The sequence below is a fragment of the Sus scrofa genome, chromosome 11 (assembly GCF_054392235.1).
Source record: "Sus scrofa isolate SSC_HxYL_T2T_F1_AM1 chromosome 11, Sscrofa_HxYL_maternal_Yorkshire_Landrace_v2.0, whole genome shotgun sequence".
In the NCBI taxonomy this organism is placed as follows: domain Eukaryota; kingdom Metazoa; phylum Chordata; class Mammalia; order Artiodactyla; family Suidae; genus Sus; species Sus scrofa.
The window spans coordinates 81,684,695-81,702,760 of NC_139393.1; the positions used below are offsets into that span (position 1 = coordinate 81,684,695).

The 18,066-nt window shown below is 38.6% G+C and overlaps 1 long non-coding RNA gene across 11 annotated transcripts in view; it reads left to right on the forward strand.

Annotated features, from left to right (window-relative positions):
• The window catches only part of LOC110255853 (uncharacterized), a 386,752-nt gene that overhangs the window by 194,216 nt on the left and 174,470 nt on the right, over positions 1-18,066 (forward strand). For all 11 annotated transcript variants that reach the window (XR_014819917.1, XR_014819914.1, XR_014819912.1 and 8 more), the window contains 2 exons: positions 330-481; positions 10,276-10,349. This is a non-coding gene — a long non-coding RNA (uncharacterized LOC110255853). The remainder of the gene's footprint in view (positions 1-329; positions 482-10,275; positions 10,350-18,066) is intronic.

Here is an 18,066-nt window from a genome sequence, read left to right on the forward strand (position 1 = left end):
AGTGGTCCAGGTGGGACGAGGGCATACCCGGAAGGGGGAAGCAGAGCAAGCCTCCCTTGTTTCAAATGTTGTCTGCAGCACAGCCATGTCAGAGTTTGAAGATCCTGATCTCAGTCCACGAACTCTGACTCCAGGCCAGCAGACTTTGTGTGTGTGCGTGTTTAAATTGTTCAAAGACTCCTTTTCCTCTTAATCTACTAATTCCTGGGAAATAGGTCAGCTCAGAATAGCTGACAACATGATCTACCATAGATAAGAGCCCTTTCTGGGGAAAAAAAAAAGATTGAAATATTATTTTGTGTCTCCTCTTCCCTCACTGTTTCCTGCAGGTGGCCTTGGCTTAGGGAGATTTTACCGGAGGAATTTCTGCCAGGCTGGAAAGTCAAAGCTTCTTCCCCTGGAGGATGAGTCTCTTGCCGAAGAGAAAGCTTACCCAGGAGGCTGCATCTGCTGTGCTGCAGGATGCAGGCTGACTGCCCAGGTAGGAAAGAGTGGGTTCAGGACTAGAAGGGGAAAGAGGTCTCGTGTCTTTCCCCTGCTAGGAGTCTGAGCTCTGATGGACCTGGCTCTAGGGAAGGAGCAGAGCTTCTGAGCCTGACAAGACCACGTGGGAACCAGGGTGGCTGCTTCTGGAAGGAAGCGCACTGGCTCTAGGGATGAGGAATGTCCCAGTACCATCTGAGACTGCATCTCCCACCGTAACGCTGGAACCAGGAGTCAGGGAGAGCCTGAGCCGGCTGGTTACAGAAAATAACATCTCTGCCCACTTCATTCTGTGGCTAAAAGGCATTCCTTCTACAATACTTACATTTATTGTTTTATATAAAACACACAAAGTTCAATCAATTTCCAATTTACCAATTTATCAAAATAAACATGCTTAGGAACCGATTTTAACTGAAGCCCTGTTATCACGGGAAGTGGAAAAATATACATAGGCACCCCATAGGAGTCCCTTCATTATTGAATGTATTTTATATTTAGCAATATTAATTTATAATTCACAACAGGACAAGAAGGGGAAGAAACCAAAACATTTTTTTAGTAGAAAGTCATAGTTTTAAAATGTAAGAATCTTGGAGTTCCTGTGTGGCTTCGCAGGTTAAAGACCCTCTGTGGTCGCTGATGAAGCTCAGGTCACTGCTGTAGTGCGGGTTCAATTCCCGGCCCGGGAACGTCCACATGCCATGGGCGAGGCCAAAAAATAAATTAAAAAAATAAAGTGTAAGAAGCTTTTGAAAATCATCTCGTAATCTATTTTATATTTTGATAATAGCCTTTAATGACAAGACCATGGTACGTAGAAGGATTTCTTTAAGTATTTTTGTTGAGTGGCTGATCCACTTCCTGAAGGGACATTCCAAACACTCTCCAAGTTCGTTAGTGAGGTGTACTGTGGCACAAATTTTGAAGAGTGGTTTGGCAGCATTTACAAACATCTTAAAATTATTCATATCTTCTGACTCAGAAACTCCATTTCTAAATATTTATGCTAAGGAAATCATTGCAAACATATGCAACAATTAATAGAAAGAATGCTTGGCTCAGCGAGGTTTTTAAAAACAATGTTAAAAAACTGTAAGGAATGTTAATGTCTCAAAATAATGCATGAGCCAAATAAGAATGATCCCTCAAATAATGAGATGCGATGCAGCAATTATACATTATATATATATTAATTGTGTATTCTTTGTATATTTTAAAAATAAATTTATGTATTCAGATTTATAGAGCATCCTTCCCTACTGGAACTATCTCAGTTGTTGTATATGTTTATGTGATTTTGATTTTCTCTTTAATTTACCCGTATCTTCCTAATTTTCTGCAATGACCTATCATTACTCTTAAATTGAGGACAAAAGCTCAATACAATTACCTAAGACCATGCATTTTAAAAGGAAAAGGATATGAATATAGATCATTGCATTTTTTTCTATTCCATAAAAAGAAAAATATTTTAAAAAAATAATGATTTTCTCATATCAACCCAAGTTGTTTTTCTTGCTTGAGGTTTAACAACAGACTTTAGTTGCAGTAAATTTTTTTGTTTTTTAGTTTCAAATAGATTTTATGTTTTAGAAATATTTTAGACATGTGGAAAAATTAAGAAGATAGTTCAGCCAGCTCCCGAAAGTCCTCTGGCCTTTTCCCCTATTGTTAACAGCTTACCTTTGTTACAATCATGAACCACATTATTTTACTAAAAGTCCATAGGTAATTTAGGGTCCTGAGTTTTCACCTGGGGTCCCTTTTCTGTCCTGGAATCTCATGGGGACACCCCTGTCGTGAGCTGTCAGGACTCAGTCTCCTGGTGTGAAAGCCTCTCCACCTGTTCAATCTCAGAGGCAGACAAGTGGGAAGAAAGCCTGGAATGGAGAGAAAATTGAGAGATGGCTTCGAAAGGAGGGTGTTCACAACAGAATTTATATTACAAGGGATATGGGACTAAGAACGTCCTCATTCAAAAGATGGTTTTGGGGGACCTGAGCCTGAACTCTGGGGACGTGGGGGTGGGGAAGAGAATGCCCCGTAAGGGATGGCACTGGCATAGACGCACCACCATATAGAAAATAGATAATCAGGGGCCTGCTGTGTAGCGCAGGGAACTCGACGTTCTATTCCGTAATGACTTTTAAGAGAAAAGAATCTGAAAAAAATAGATATGTATGTATATATAATTGAGTCACTTTGCTGTGCCCTTGAAACTAACATAACACTGTAAATCAACTACACTTCAATTAAAAAATATTTTTTTAAAAAAGGAACCAGGTAACTTCCCATTCCACACCTGTGATGTGCATTTCCTAAACCTGAATTTTCTCAGCTGCAAAACGAGGGGAACGCTAGCTACCTTTTCCTTACCTTACTCTGTGCCTGGCACCGTTCCAAGTGCCTATATCTAGTAATTCCTTCCTGCTCCAAAAAACCTCTGTGAGGTCAGCACTGCTTTTATCCTCTTTTGACGGGTGAGGAACTGGAGGCGTATGGAGGCAATTAACTTATGTTAGGCTAGAAAGCGAAGAACCGTCACAGCCAGGATGAAAACCTAGCCACTTAACTCTGCCCAATATTCTGGGATCATCTCTGTGGGAAAAGAATCCGAAAGAGAGTGGAGGTGTGTGCACGTCGGACTGATTCACTTTGCTGTACGCAGAAATGATCACAACCTTGAATGAAACTTTAAAAAATGAAAAAGAAAGAAGAAAGGAAGGAAGGAAGAAAAAGAAAGAAAGAAAACCCAGGCACTTCTGGCTTCAAAGTCTAATATCTTTTTTTTTTTTTTTTTTTTTTTTTTGCTTTTTAGGGCCACACCTGAGGCATATGGAGGTTCCCAGGCTAGGGGTCAAATCAGAGCTGTAGCCGCTGGCCCACACCACAGCCACAGCAACATGGATCCGAGCCACATCTGCAACCTACACCACAGCTCATGGCAAGGCCTGATCCCTAACCCACTGAGCAAGGCCAGGGATCAAACCTGCAACCTCATGGATCCTGGTCAGATTTGTTAACTGCTGAGCCACAGGGGGCATGCTTTGCTTTTTTCTTTTTTTTCTTTTTTTTTCAAAGTCTGACATCTTACCCATCATGTTCCACTGTCTCTCTGGCAGGACAAATAGTAGCCACCTTAGAGAGGTGACATTAAGATCAAGGGAGGTACTGTATGCAAAATACACATTGAACACTGGATAAAGGTTACCGCTGTAGCAGCAAAGTGCAGCCCCCTTGCTGGCTGCTCTTCTTTCCGTGGGGAATAGAGATACTTAAACAGTCACTTCCTGCACAGTAGCCGTAGGAAAGACAGAAGTCCCCCGGAGGCTGGGGTGCCATCACATGGTCCCCAGTCAGATGGCCAGGAATTAGCAAAGGCTTCCCTGGGGCTGGGGGAACATTATTTGTATCTTCTATTTTTTGAGGGATCAAAAGAGACAAAATAAAAATCTGTTTCTCTTCTCACCTCAGTCCATGTTGCTTTCTCTTCTTTCAACTCTTCTATCACCGCCCTGCTTATCACCTTCTTCAGAATTCTCTGGAGGGGACAGGACATAGCTGGACACACGCTGTTATACCCATCTGTTCCCCAAACACTGGTGAGTGGGGAGCCCCAGGAAGCTGCAGTCGGGTTACACCCATGCGATAGACAGAGAGAGAGGGCGGGGTGACTGAAGGGATGGGGAGGAAATGTCTTGGGAACTTTCAGACCTTTTGCATTTTAAAAGATGAGACTAGTTAATGAGTTATCTCTAATACTAGCCGGGATGGGTCTCACTGAGATGGTCTAAAAGCAGCCCATCCTGGGCATAGTCCCCAAAGTTATGTGAAGTCCAGGTAACTAGAAATGTGCATACACCTGAAAAGATAACCTTTCGGCTCACTCACCGTCTTGGTAGAATGGAGCATATTACCCGTTACGGGCTCTTTAGTACGATTGCCAGCTCGTAAAAGCGTACCTTTTACCACAAAGCTAAAACTTACTTGTTTTTCTCTTTTTTTCGTAAATAATTGCAGTGATATGAAGCTTACCATGTCTCAAAGCAGCCAATTTGCATGTTGCAATAATGACCTTGAGTCTACCTATAATTGTAATTTCCAACTACTGGTCCTTGTCCTGTCCTCCAGAGAGAGAAAAAAAAATATATAGGTTGTTTCCATGTCTTGGCTATTGTGAATAGTGCTGCAATGGAAAAAATAAGAATCATTATAACAAAAAAAAGTATATATATATTTTTTCTGTAAATTTCAAGGTTTTCTTTTGCTCTTTGGATGAACTATTAGTGGTTGAGGATTTTATTTATACTCCAATAGGCAAGTTATGCTAAGTATGATAACTGAGCATTTTTATATCTCAATTTACTTTGCTTATTTTAAGCATGTTGTTACCTAGAATTTTTTGAATAATCTTGAGAAAGTTGAGCTTATGACATTACAAATTATTTTTGAAAGCAAAGTTACACAGTAACTGTTTTGTTGTTGCTTTATAATTTGTGTTCATCTTTACCAGTACAAAGATGATACCCTAGAAAATGAAAATAGTTTCAATAACAAGATCAAGTATGACCTCACTAATGGAATTCAAAAGGAATCTTTTATAAACATTTATTTTTCTAGTGCACTTACAAATATGTAAAACATTTTGTATTTTGGGGGACATAAAGATGTCCTATTTGCTTTCAAACTTATTTTATTAAACAACAGAGGTAACAATAATAAATATACTTTCAAATAGCACTGACACTTTATCATAATTTTTATATTACCTTTTCCAGTCAATATGTATTTTTAAAATTGCATGTAAATTTAACAATCTTTTGTAAGAAGGGTGTTTTCCCATTCCGCAAAATGTGCTTCCATATTAGCATTTCAACGTAGGAAAGGGAAATGAAAATTGCCATAAGATAAAATCTTAGCATTCCTTTGTGGCTCAGAGGGTTAAGAACTTGATGTAGTGTCTGTGAGGTTGAGGGTTCTCAACCCAGTGGGTGAAGGATCTGGCATTGCCTCAGCTGCAGCATCAATTCTCCTAGTCTGGGAACTTCCCTATGCAGCAGATACAGCCCTAAAAAGAAAGAAAGAAAAAAAAAAAAAGGTAAACTCTTTCTCTTAGAAATATGAAAGGTAACATGAAAACACTTTGCTGGATTTAGGACAGCTCTGACAACATTCTGGCCGTCACATGCTTCCCTTGGATTCCTTACCCAAGGGCTTGGGTCCCTGCTTATCCAGACAGCTCTGATGTTTCTTTTATTTGGTCTTCATTACTTTGTTCATAGATTTTCCTATTCCTCCAAATGTGACGCAGGGTGTAATTGTTGACAGTTTATGTGATGTAGTCTCAGATCTAATTCGTGGGGATTTTCATATAAGTGCTTAATGATACGTTTGAAGAGAAGCTATTGAATTCCAAGAACACGGTTAGTTCTTGGAAACATTAATTTGATTTTAATATAACTTTCCCCCCTCAGGTTATGGTTGATTTCTTACCTTGGGAAAATACTAAGTGAATTTAATTCACTCACGTTTTGAAAATTTTTGCCTTCAGCTTTGTGAGACTGAGAATTTGCAAATAAATGCAAAGCAGAGCCATATTTTTAAACTTAACCCTTTTGGATACAACCTCATTTATCTGACGTTTTAATGTCAGAGATAATAATGCAGATATGCAAATAAAAAATGTTTACAAGCACTTTATTTAAGTGATCATGAATCATATGTGTAAACGTTATCTTTTAACCTTTGGAACATTAAAATACCATAGCACGTCTTCTCTGCTTTACAAAATAAATTATTGCTCATCTGTTAAATATAGTTAGGCTTTCAGGGACTTTTTGGCTTTAGGTCACATTCTGTGTCCTTTTAAGTATCTGTATTGGTCCATGCCTTTTGTTTTGTTGCTTGAGAAGAAAAGGAAGATGTTTGACATTGTTTTTTACGAGAACAAGTACCCAAGTGTGTTTAACAAGAAAAATTGAGGGGGTAACTTCTGCCCCACTGGTTGGAAAATCCAAAATCTTCTTTGCAAATAGAGTCACTCAATGGTTACAACTGGATCAAAAAGTAACAAGTCTTGTCTAAATCTTTGGCCTAAAACCTCCCCCAGTGGCTCCCAGATTAACTCTGTTGTGCCTGGATTAACCTCTCGAAACCCTAGTATTGTTTCTCTTCATTACACTTATCCCCTTGTCTCCAATTGTCTTTGCTTTTCATTAGGGGAAATAAACAGCAGAGGGTTTAAGCCACCGTAAGCTTCTCCAGCTTGGAGTATCTATTTGTGCTTCATACTTGTTCCCCATTTCAATGTAAACATTCATTTGGAATCCAATAACCTTGTCAATAGAAATCATTAACGTGAAGTGCTGAGCGGGCTGTGTGAGCAAATTCCAGCGAGGTCTCTCATTAGCTGTACAAAACCTAAAGCCAGAGATGACAGTTTTGCAACTGAATTAATGGTCCGTTGACCCATCTTGTTGTAAACAAATTGAAAAGAGTATTAGCATATGAGGAACCATATCCGTTTTAATATGATGAATTTGGAAAAGTACAGGATGTCCCTGGAGCCTGTCAACAGACAGCTATTCATAATACACTCGATTCTTTCGTTTTATAGCAAATCTTGAAAACAGATTGGAATATTACATGCATTTAACATACATTTGTTGGCAGGGCACGGGATTGAAAAAGACAAAGGAAACATAACTGTATGCTGCCTATGGAACAGAAATAATTTTATTCTGATCTCCAGTTACTATTTCCATTCAAACAGCCATTCCTGACCTTGTCCCAAAGGAAATTTGACATTGATTAGAAAGGCCATGAACGTAGGTCTCTGAACTAAATACTGGGGAAGGCCGAGAGTGATGTTATTTTTCTTAGAAATGGCGTGACAAAGAATCAATACTGGGAGCACTCTATGATGTCATAATTTGATTTACTAGCTGGCCTGCCGGCCAATCGGAGGCTGGTTAAGATCCAAGGTAGCCTTGCTGAGCTCATCATGCTCTTCTCTTTACATACAAATTTAATCTTGACCTAAGTTTAGAGCCCCGAAGATTAGTCACCCTGTCATGACGAAGTGAAAAGACTTACAAAACTGGAACCTTCATTCGTGGATTATTTATTTACGGTTTTCCATGGCTTAGTAGCTTTTTCTGTTCCCTCCTTCTGGTAACAGTGTAGAGAGCTCAGAGGTTTTTATTATTATTGTTGTTGAAGTATAGTTGATTTGTGTTAATTTCTGCCGTACATCAAAGTGATTCAGTTATGCAGGTACACATATCTATTTTCTTTTTTTTTTAGATTCTCTTCTCATAGAGATGATCACAGAATATTGGGTGGAGTTCCCTGTGCTATACAGCAGGTCCCCTTTAGCCAGTCATTCCATATACCACAGTGTGCATGTGCCAATCCCAAACCCCCAGTCCACTCCCCTCCCTGCGACCCTTTTGGTAACCATAAGTTTGTTTTCAAAGAGCCCAGGGCTTTTACTTCATCCCTGAAAATGGTTCTCAAATGCAAGTCTATAGTTCGGTGCTGAAGATAAGGACCCATGAGGCTTTCCAGGAAAGGAAGCCTGTTCTCACTATTATTTTCTTAACAGGCAACCCAGAAGGAAAGCAATATGCCTATGTTCTTTTCCTCAGTGTACAAAATGATTCTATCTATATGTGAATTTTGAATTCGTCATTTTCGTCAGAAAGAACATTCAGGGTTTGGGGCTGGGGCTAGAACCAGCTCCATGATTTGGGGGGTCCAGTGCCTTTTGTTTAACGAATTGTTAAAGATGCCAAGGCTGGCCAGAGCAGAGCATTAAACCAAGCTCAGGGCCAGTCTAGGCTCCATGACATCAGTCCTGGTTGAAGCAGAGTCTTAACATTATTCAACGGCATTTGCTTAGGAGACTGAGGAATGCCTGACTCCTACCTCAGATCCCAGCCACCCCAGCTTAGGAGGCTCCGGAGGCAATTACAGACGTAAGTGACAATGGGAGAGAAATAAAACTCAACATACCACTCTTTTCTGCGTTGGCCTTTCACCCAGTATCTGCAGAGCCCTTTGGTAAACAAGGCTGGAGAATGCTGCCTAATCTAAAGCCACAATCTCCTCTTCACGACCTTAAGCTTAAACCCAATTTTAGAATCTCGCCATCCTCCCCCGAGGCTGACTTACTCTGAGAGTGAAGGAGATGAAAAAAATCCAAACCCAAAGAGCAGACCATGAAGACACTGAGAGGAAGCAGGATGGTGCTGGGCATGGGAGGGAACCTTAGCTCAGTGAACCATTTTGGCCAAAAAGACACCACATTTCGGAGCCTCATCTTTGGATGCCTGGCAGCTTCACCCATGATGCAGCTGGTCATGGAGCTGGACCAAGTGTATGCGCCAATACTTCCGGTCGGGGCTGAGCAGGGAGAGAGACCGTGGCCCATTCCTCCCCTTAATTCAGTAAAAAACAAGAAGAAAAAAATAAGTAATTTCTATCGAGCATTTTTCCAGTTAAAGGTTATTGAACTCTTTGAAAATAACAGATGTTCTCTGAAGAAAATGTAAAAAATAAGTCATTGAAAGCAAGAGCCAAGGATAATAAAGAAGAAAAACCAAACTGAATTTTCTATTCTCCTCACAAGTCAAATATAAGTGGTATCCGCATTTGGGTGTATATCTCTTCTTATCTTTGTTTCATGCATTTATAGTAATACATGTATGTTAATAAAAATTGCCACTGTGCTACATGTTCACTGCTCCTTTTGCTGAGCAAAATATAGGGAGTGTCTTTAGGCCAACAATTATTTTGCGACATCTTCATCTTAATGGCTTCCTAGTGTTCTTTCATAGGTATTGCCTTCAATCCTTTTTCTGGATAGTTATGTTGATTAATAACTTAAGCTATTATAAATGAATGTCCTCGTACATATGACATTCTGACATTTCTGGTTATTTTCATAAATTGGATTCCTACAAGTAAAATGGGTGCCTCAGTTGGTGTGCATATTTCAAAGGCTTTCCTGTATTAGTGACAGCATGATGGTTTGCAATTCCACTGGCAGGGTAGGAAAGAGACGCTTTGGCCAGGGCTGGGCACGATCACTCTTTGTCCTTTTTTTTTTTTTTCTTTCTAGGGCCACACCTTCGGCATATGGAAGTTCCTAGGCTAGGGGTGAAATCAGAGTTGCAGCTGCCGCCCTACACCACAGCCACAGCAACACTGAGTCCGAGCCGCATCTGCAACCTACACCACACCTTGTGGCAACACTGGATCCTTAACCCACTGAGTGAGGGCAGGGATCAAACCCGCACCCTCATTGGCACTAGTTGGGTTCTCCTAGATTCCAAAAGGAACTCCTAGACTCAAGAAAAGAGCGATTCAATAGACATGCCATAGAACTGTCAACTCTTCTCATTCGTTTTATCCCCATCATGACCCTGAAAAAGAAATTCTTTCTCTTTCCTCTTTAAAAAAAACCAAAACCTTTATTTCAATTACTCTTTCCATTTTTAGAATTTTTTGCAAGATTAATGCATGGGAAGGATTGCTGCATATCCCAAGTGAAAAATCCTCCTTTTTTGTATGTGAAATGCGGTGAGAAGGTGAAGTCAGACACAGAGGTGCTGATTACAGTGTCTGTGGCTCACTCCCGGAGCGCCACCGAGACACCACTTTCAGCAGAGGCAACATTTCGAACAAGATCCATTAGTACTGTTTTCCCTCTGACAGTCTGGGAGACGTGAAGGGTTCGTGATTTTCTGCTCTCATTGCTGTGATCTGATGTTTGTATCTCCAAAGGCCCTGACGAGTGAACTGTGAATCTGAAACTGAAGAAAGAAAGTAAGGAGGATGTCCCCGAGTGAGTCATGTGGGTAAGTAGCCCTGTCACCTGAGCGTCTAGGTCTGGACACGGGGCAGTTACCATCATCATACTTATTGTGGGATGTGCACTTGCCAACAGATGCTGCTTCAACACACAGGTCTGTGAAGGGAGTTGGCCACCTAGGATCCAAATAGGAGGAAAATTCTTTTTGGTGGGGCGAGGACTGACATAGATTAGGAAATACTGAAAGCAACTGGGCAACACGCTTAGTGACAGGCTTTTCTGTGTGTGTGCATGAAGCCGTGAGAATACGCCATGTGTGATATTGTGCTGGTAGAAGTAGAACGTGTTGATGAAATAGAACAGGTGAGGAGGGCAAGCTTCACTCAGCAGGATTTGTGGACAGGCAGGAAGGATGCAGGCATGAGAAGAAAGGCTTGAAGGGACTGTGATGTTGGCTCCCTTGAGACCAAAGAATGTTCTAGAATAGAATTGGGAGGTTCGTACATAGAACAGCCTGAGGTGGTGTTGCAAAGAGTTTGTGATGCAAAGAGAAAACCCAGTGAAACAGCATTCCTGAGAAAGCCTCGGCCGTAGGCTTGCCTGTCATTTCTTTCTTCAGGATAATTTTCAAACGGAATGTCTAAATGTTTGTGAACATATACTGTTTTCCTTTCCTTCAGCTCACATTGCTTCAAAGGAAACAATCAGAAAGGAGTCAAGAGAGGGGACAGCATAGTCATGTCTAATTTTACACTGATTACCCCGAGTCCTTCTCTAAACCCTGGAATGTTTTCCATTTCTCATCGGAAATGTTAGTATCGCTGCCTGGCATGTCAGAAAGTGGTAGAGAGAACAGTTTGGCCTAATCAGTTTCATTTTGCATAGTAGAAACGCTCAAAGGAGAATGTTTAATTTATTACCTTGTGAAAAACAAAGCTCTGAATTATAGATTATAATTATTTTTTATGTGACTCTTTTCTGAAGGTTGTTTTGTTTTGTTTCTTTTTTTTGTCTTTCTAGGGTCACATCTGCAGCATATGGAACTTCCCAGGCTAGGGGTTGAATCAGAGCTGCAGCTGCTGGCCACAGCCACAGCCATGTAGGATCCCAGCCCTGTCTGCAACCTACACCATAGCTCACGGCAACACCAGATCCTTAACCCCCTGAATGAGGCCAGGGATCAAACCCACGTTCTCATGGATACTAGTTGAGTTTGTTACAGCTGAGCCATGGTGAGAACTTCATCCTTTCTGAAGGTTTTAAAGATCGACTTGCTTTGTGCCTCTTTATCAGAAAATTATTAAAGATAAAATTAAGAGATTTTTTATTAAGTATAGAACTTTATGGCTTAGACAGTTATACAGAGAATATTATAGTAAAGTGTTTTAAAAAGTGTATATTATTTTTTGTGCATAGATAATCTCCGGAGAGCACAGATGCTTTTGAGTTGGAAATAGGAGGAATTACAGCCCGGTTTTCAAGGATGTTAGAGAGACTCTTGAGTAGTGAATCTAAAGGTCATTGGGTCAAGGTTTGGTTTACACCTCTCACTTGGCGAAGCCCCTGTTAGCTAAACAGAGCACGGTGGGTGCACAAAGCAGCTCACGCAGCTGGTGACCATCAAAGAACCCTTTGGTCACTTTCCCAAATTTGAAACTGCCTGAGGCAAACAAGAAATGAACATATTTCCACACTAACAGCTAAAATGAACATCAGTTAATTTCTAAGAAAAAATTGTTCATTATGGAAGGTAAGCATTAAACTTTCCTTACCCTTAAAAATACCCATACCTCCGTCAACTATTTATCATCTAGCTATCTATCTGTGATCGATCAACACATGTGTATGTGTATAGACAGTTACATAGACATATATATCTATGTGTTATTTCTCTGTATCAATAGATAATATTTCTATATCCACAGGCATATATCTATATATTTGGTCATATCTGTGTATATAGATTTACAATATATCTCAATATATTTAGATTTTCAGTGTATAGTAAATAGTAATATAGTAATATATATATTATATATATACAGTATGTAGTAATAGAGTAAATAGATCTCAATGCATTTCAATATATAGAAAGAGATTTTAATTGCTGTTGTCAAGAATGAAGATTGAATCTTCCCTACAGAAAAAGAGGAAAGCTATGAATGGGTAGATAGATATACTGGTAGAAATGGATATAGATATGGATATGGATCTATATGGGTATGGATATCGATATGGACACGGATATAGATATAGTTAGAGGTATAGATATGGATATGATATAGTTACATATATAGATATGGGTATGGATATCGATATGGATATGGGTATAGATATAGTTAGAGGTATAGATATGGATATGATATAGTTACATGTATATATATGGGTATGGATATAGATATAGATGCAGATATAGATATAGTTAGAGGTATAGATATGGATATGCTATAGTTACATGTATATATATGGGTATGGATATCGATATGGATATGGGTATAGATATAGTTAGAGGTACAGATATGGATATGATATAGTTACATGTATAGATATGGGTATGGATATAGATATAGATGCAGATATAGATATAGTTAGAGGTATAGATATGGATATGCTATAGTTACATGTATATATATGGGTATGGATATCGATATGGATACGGGTATAGATATAGTTAGAGATACAGATATGGATATGATATAGTTACATGTATAGATATGGGTATGGATATAGATATAGATGCAGATATATATATAGTTAGAGGTATAGATATGGATATGATATAGTTACATATATAGATATGGATCTATATGGGTATGGATATCGATATGGATACGGGTATAGATATAGTTAGAGGTACAGATATGGATATGATATAGTTACATGTATAGATATGGGTATGGATATCGATATGGATATGGGTATAGATATAGTTAGAGGTACAGATATGGATATGCTATAGTTACATATATAGATATGGGTATGGATATCGATATGGATACAGGTATAGATATAGTTAGAGGTACAGATATGGATATGATATAGTTACATGTATAGATATGGGTATGGATATCGATATGGATACGGGTATAGATATAGTTAGAGGTATAGATATGGATATGCTATAGTTACATATATAGATATGGGTATGGATATCGATATGGATACAGGTATAGATATAGTTAGAGGTACAGATATGGATATGATATAGTTACATATATAGATATGGGTATGGATATCGATATGGATATGGGTATAGATATAGTTAGAGGTATAGATATGGATATGCTATAGTTACATATATAGATATGGGTATGGATATCGATATGGATACGAGTATAGATATAGTTAGAGGTACAGATATGGATATGATATAGTTACATGTATAGATATGGGTATGGATATCGATATGGATACGGGTATAGATATAGTTAGAGGTATAGATATGGATATGCTATAGTTACATATATAGATATGGGTATGGATATCGATATGGATACGAGTATAGATATAGTTAGAGGTATAGATATGGATATGATATAGTTACATATATAGATATGGATCTATATGGGTATGGATATCGATATGGATACGGGTATAGATATAGTTAGAGGTACAGATATGGATATGATATAGTTACATGTATAGATATGGGTATGGATATCGATATGGATACGAGTATAGATATAGTTAGAGGTATAGATATGGATATGATATAGTTACATATATAGATATGGATCTATATGGGTATGGATATCGATATGGATACGGGTATAGATATAGTTAGAGGTACAGATATGGATATGATATAGTTACATGTATAGATATGGGTATGGATATCGATATGGATACGGGTATAGATATAGTTAGAGGTATAGATATGGATATGCTATAGTTACATATATAGATATGGATCTATATGGGTATGGATATCGACATGGATACGGGTATAGATATAGTTAGAGGTACAGATATGGATATGATATAGTTACATGTATAGATATGGGTATGGATCTATCTGGGTATGGATATAGATATAGATGCGGATATAGATATAGTTACAGATATGGATATGGGTATGGATATGGATATAAGTATAGATACGGATTTGGATATGGGTATGGATACATATACTTCTTTCTCCCACTTTGTCCTAAAACCTGAAGAAGGAAGGCAAATAATCCCATCGGAAATACAGATCTAGGAGTGGAATTGTCTTCCAAAGAAATTTCAGAAATAAAGCTAGAGCTGGATGACAGGTATATCACATACTATTTAAAGAAAATCTGGGGGTCCTGTCATGGCTCAGCTGTAACGAACCTGACTGGTATCTATGAGGATGCAGTGGGTTAAGGATCCAGTGTTTCTGTGAGCTGCAGGTTGCAGACACAGCTCAGATTCTGGTTACTGTGGCTGTGGCATAGGCGGCAGCTGTAACTCTGTTTTGACCCCTAGCCAGGGAACTTTCTTATGCCACAGATATGGCCCTAGAAAGACGAAAAAAGAAAGAGAGAGAGAGAGAGAGACGAAAGAAAGAAAGCAAGCAGGCAGGAAGGAAGAAAGGAAGCAGGCAGAGAGAGAGAAAGAAAGAAAGAAGAATTCACCAGGCTGAAAAATTCCGACTTCATTTTGGGGATGAGGCATTGTATTTGAGCTGACCCAAGTGTGACCTCAGGAAGAGGTAGACCTGGGTAGAGAGGTAACTGGTATCTGGATAGAACTGACTGGAGAGTAAGTGGATAACCCAGCTTTACCAACTACTTGACCTTGGTTTGTTTCTCAGTTTTCGAGTCTGTAACTTGTGGTGTACTAAGTGGTACACACAGTGGGTGCAAACGGCGCCTGGTACACAGTAAGCCCTCAATAAGTTAGTTGTTGTTTACAAGGAGGAGTGAGGACTGGTGATCTTTGGTGACAACACTTCTTTCCTGACCGCTAAATTCAATGGGGCGAGGTATGCTGAGAATGGTTGGTTTACATTTTTAAAAAATTCTGCAAAATACTTATGTTCTCCCCAGTTTTTCTCATAACATCTTCACATCTAAAATTCTTTCTTTCCTGTTGAGGTCACTTGTTATTAGAGACATTTTGGAATATATAACAATGCCTGGAAAAATATCACATACATTCTTGATTTAATCCAGTCCAGACCTGAAGACTTGTTTCTGTGGCGGGTGCTGCTATGCTAGCGTATTAGAAAGGCTGGCTCCAGGAGGGTTCCAGTTCATGGACCGTGGAATCACACATTCACCAGTTCTAATTCCTCTCCCTTACTCTTCAATCATATAGATTAGCCAGATAACAACTCCTAAACTATCATTACAAATATGGGGAAAAGAGTATCTACCTCCTAAAGTTATTAGAATTTTTCTACCAGTAGTAGAAAAGTATTGAACTGAATGCCTAAAAAGGTGTTCAGTAAACATTAGTCATTATTGAGTGTAGGATTAAAAAATATTTATTCATTTTCCTTTCTCTAAATTCTGCACTAAGCTATTACACTGAAGTTATTGAATTATAAAGTATGCATTAACAACCTAAAATTATATTTGTGACTTACAATTGGCCTCCTTAAGGAGAAGTACTTTCGACTACTTTATCTTTATACGTGTTTCATTTTTTTATGACACCATATTCTGTGTATTTTTCCATTATCATCACACCATCCCCAAACAAGGCAGAAATTTCCTTTAGGGGAGGACCTTCTTAGCTTTTGCACTGCATCTTGAACTGTCTTTGATGGAAAACTCTCCAAGGTTAAGGGCTGTATCTATGCCTTCTAAAACTTCCCTGAGTGTCTATCTGGTGCCCTGCAGGCTGCAGACAATTGCTTTATTTTATTTACTGACGGAGTTAGATAATTAGGCCGTATATTTGAATGGCCCACACCAAATGGTTTACTGTCCCAGCTGTGCAGAGGTAATGTTACATTGGAGAGAAACATATATTTTCAGTGTTTAGTTAACTCGAGTCACAGCAATGTACAATGACCCACACCAGGAAATCTTTGATTACGTAGGCAACTCTTAGGAGATATACAGCATTTTATGAATTGATTATTCCTATCTTCCATATTTCTGTGGTCTCTACATACAGATCATTAGGCAGAAATAGCTCTTGTTTCAGACCTACGTAAATCTTTCAATAGGGAGTAAAGCACTCTGGTTTAAAATGTTACACTACTATATTTAATGGGATTACCTTCTAGAGTATGAAGTGAGAAATAAATTATTTGGGGAAATGTAATCAATGATGCTATAAAAATTAATTGCAAAAGACTGGGCTCATTTAACTTCTGTTCTGTAAAAATGGTCAATGGGGAAAAATACGGTTAAAGCTACTGTAGGGTAAATCTGTCAATAATTGTCGGGCACCATATAATACTGAGTTTCAAAGGACTCAAGGAAACTCAATTAGGTTTACTTTTATGGAAAGCATACAAGTATGAAATCATTTTGCACAATGGTAATCTCAGTATATATATATATTTTAGGCATCTTTTGTATTTTTTTCCTAATGTTTTATTATGAAAATGTCCAGATACAGCAAAGTTGAAGGCATTTTTGGATGAACATCAATATATTTGCCATCTGGATTCTAGCATTAACATTACACTAAAGTTTCTTTATCACATGTGTATCCATTTTTTCCATTCCTCTGTCCATCAATTAATCATCCTATGTTGTAGACATATTTCAAAGTAGATTGCAGATGTCATTGTATGCATTTGATACATTTAATGTAAGTTGCCAACTATGCAATTCCTTCTAAGTACTTAAGCGTGTATATCGTGAATTAGAATTTAATAGCTATATTCTTTTGATGTTAGATTGACATAAAATGAAATGCACTTATTCTTAGTGTACGTTTTCTGGATTTTGGCACATGTTTACATCTCTGTAACCCCATGACCTATCCAGTGCTATCAAGGTCCAAAACATCACCTTCACCCTAGAACATTTCTTCTGGCCTCATCCAAGTCAGTCCTCATCCACCCTTGTTATTTTCTTTCACCACTGAAGATTTTTCCCTCCTCTAGAATTTCATATCAGAGCAGTTTTGATTGACATGATTCTTGTTTTCCTTTGTGTAGCACATCTCTAACTCAGAGCAATGCCTTTGAAATTCCTCCCTGTTCTTGTCTGTAGACATCTTTCGTTCCTTTTACTGGCTAAGTAATATTCCATTGTGTGGATATACCATGGACTGTTTGTGCGCTCTCCTGTGGATGGGTATCTGGGCTCTTTCCAGTTTGGGGCTGTTGTGAATAAAGCTGTTATGAAAATGTAGTATCATTTTTTTGTGAAAGTATGTATTTTATTTATTTTTGGTAAATGTTAAGTTGAGTTGTTTTTCTTTTTCCCCTAATTTTTCAAAACACAACCTATGGGGTGGGTACTATTACTATCACTATTTACAAATGAAACAATCCGGAAATGTTATGAATGCCCAGGTGGTAAGTGATAGAACCAAATTTTGAACCCAATAATTTAGCTCCAAAATTCCCATTTCTAGTACATGATGGTTAAAGTAATAGGAAACAAACCTGGAGATATACCCAGGAGACAGATCATAAAAAGCTGTATAAACCAGTTTAAGGGATTTAGGCTTTACTTAGGCTTTATCTTATGTGGGGAGCATCCTAAGGCATTCATTTCTGTTTGCTGTTAAGGGTTTTTAAATAAAGGGTGACATGCTTACCTCTGTGTCCTAGGAAGTGACCACATTTCCAGTTGTGTGGAGGGGACAGTAAATATGAAGCTTAG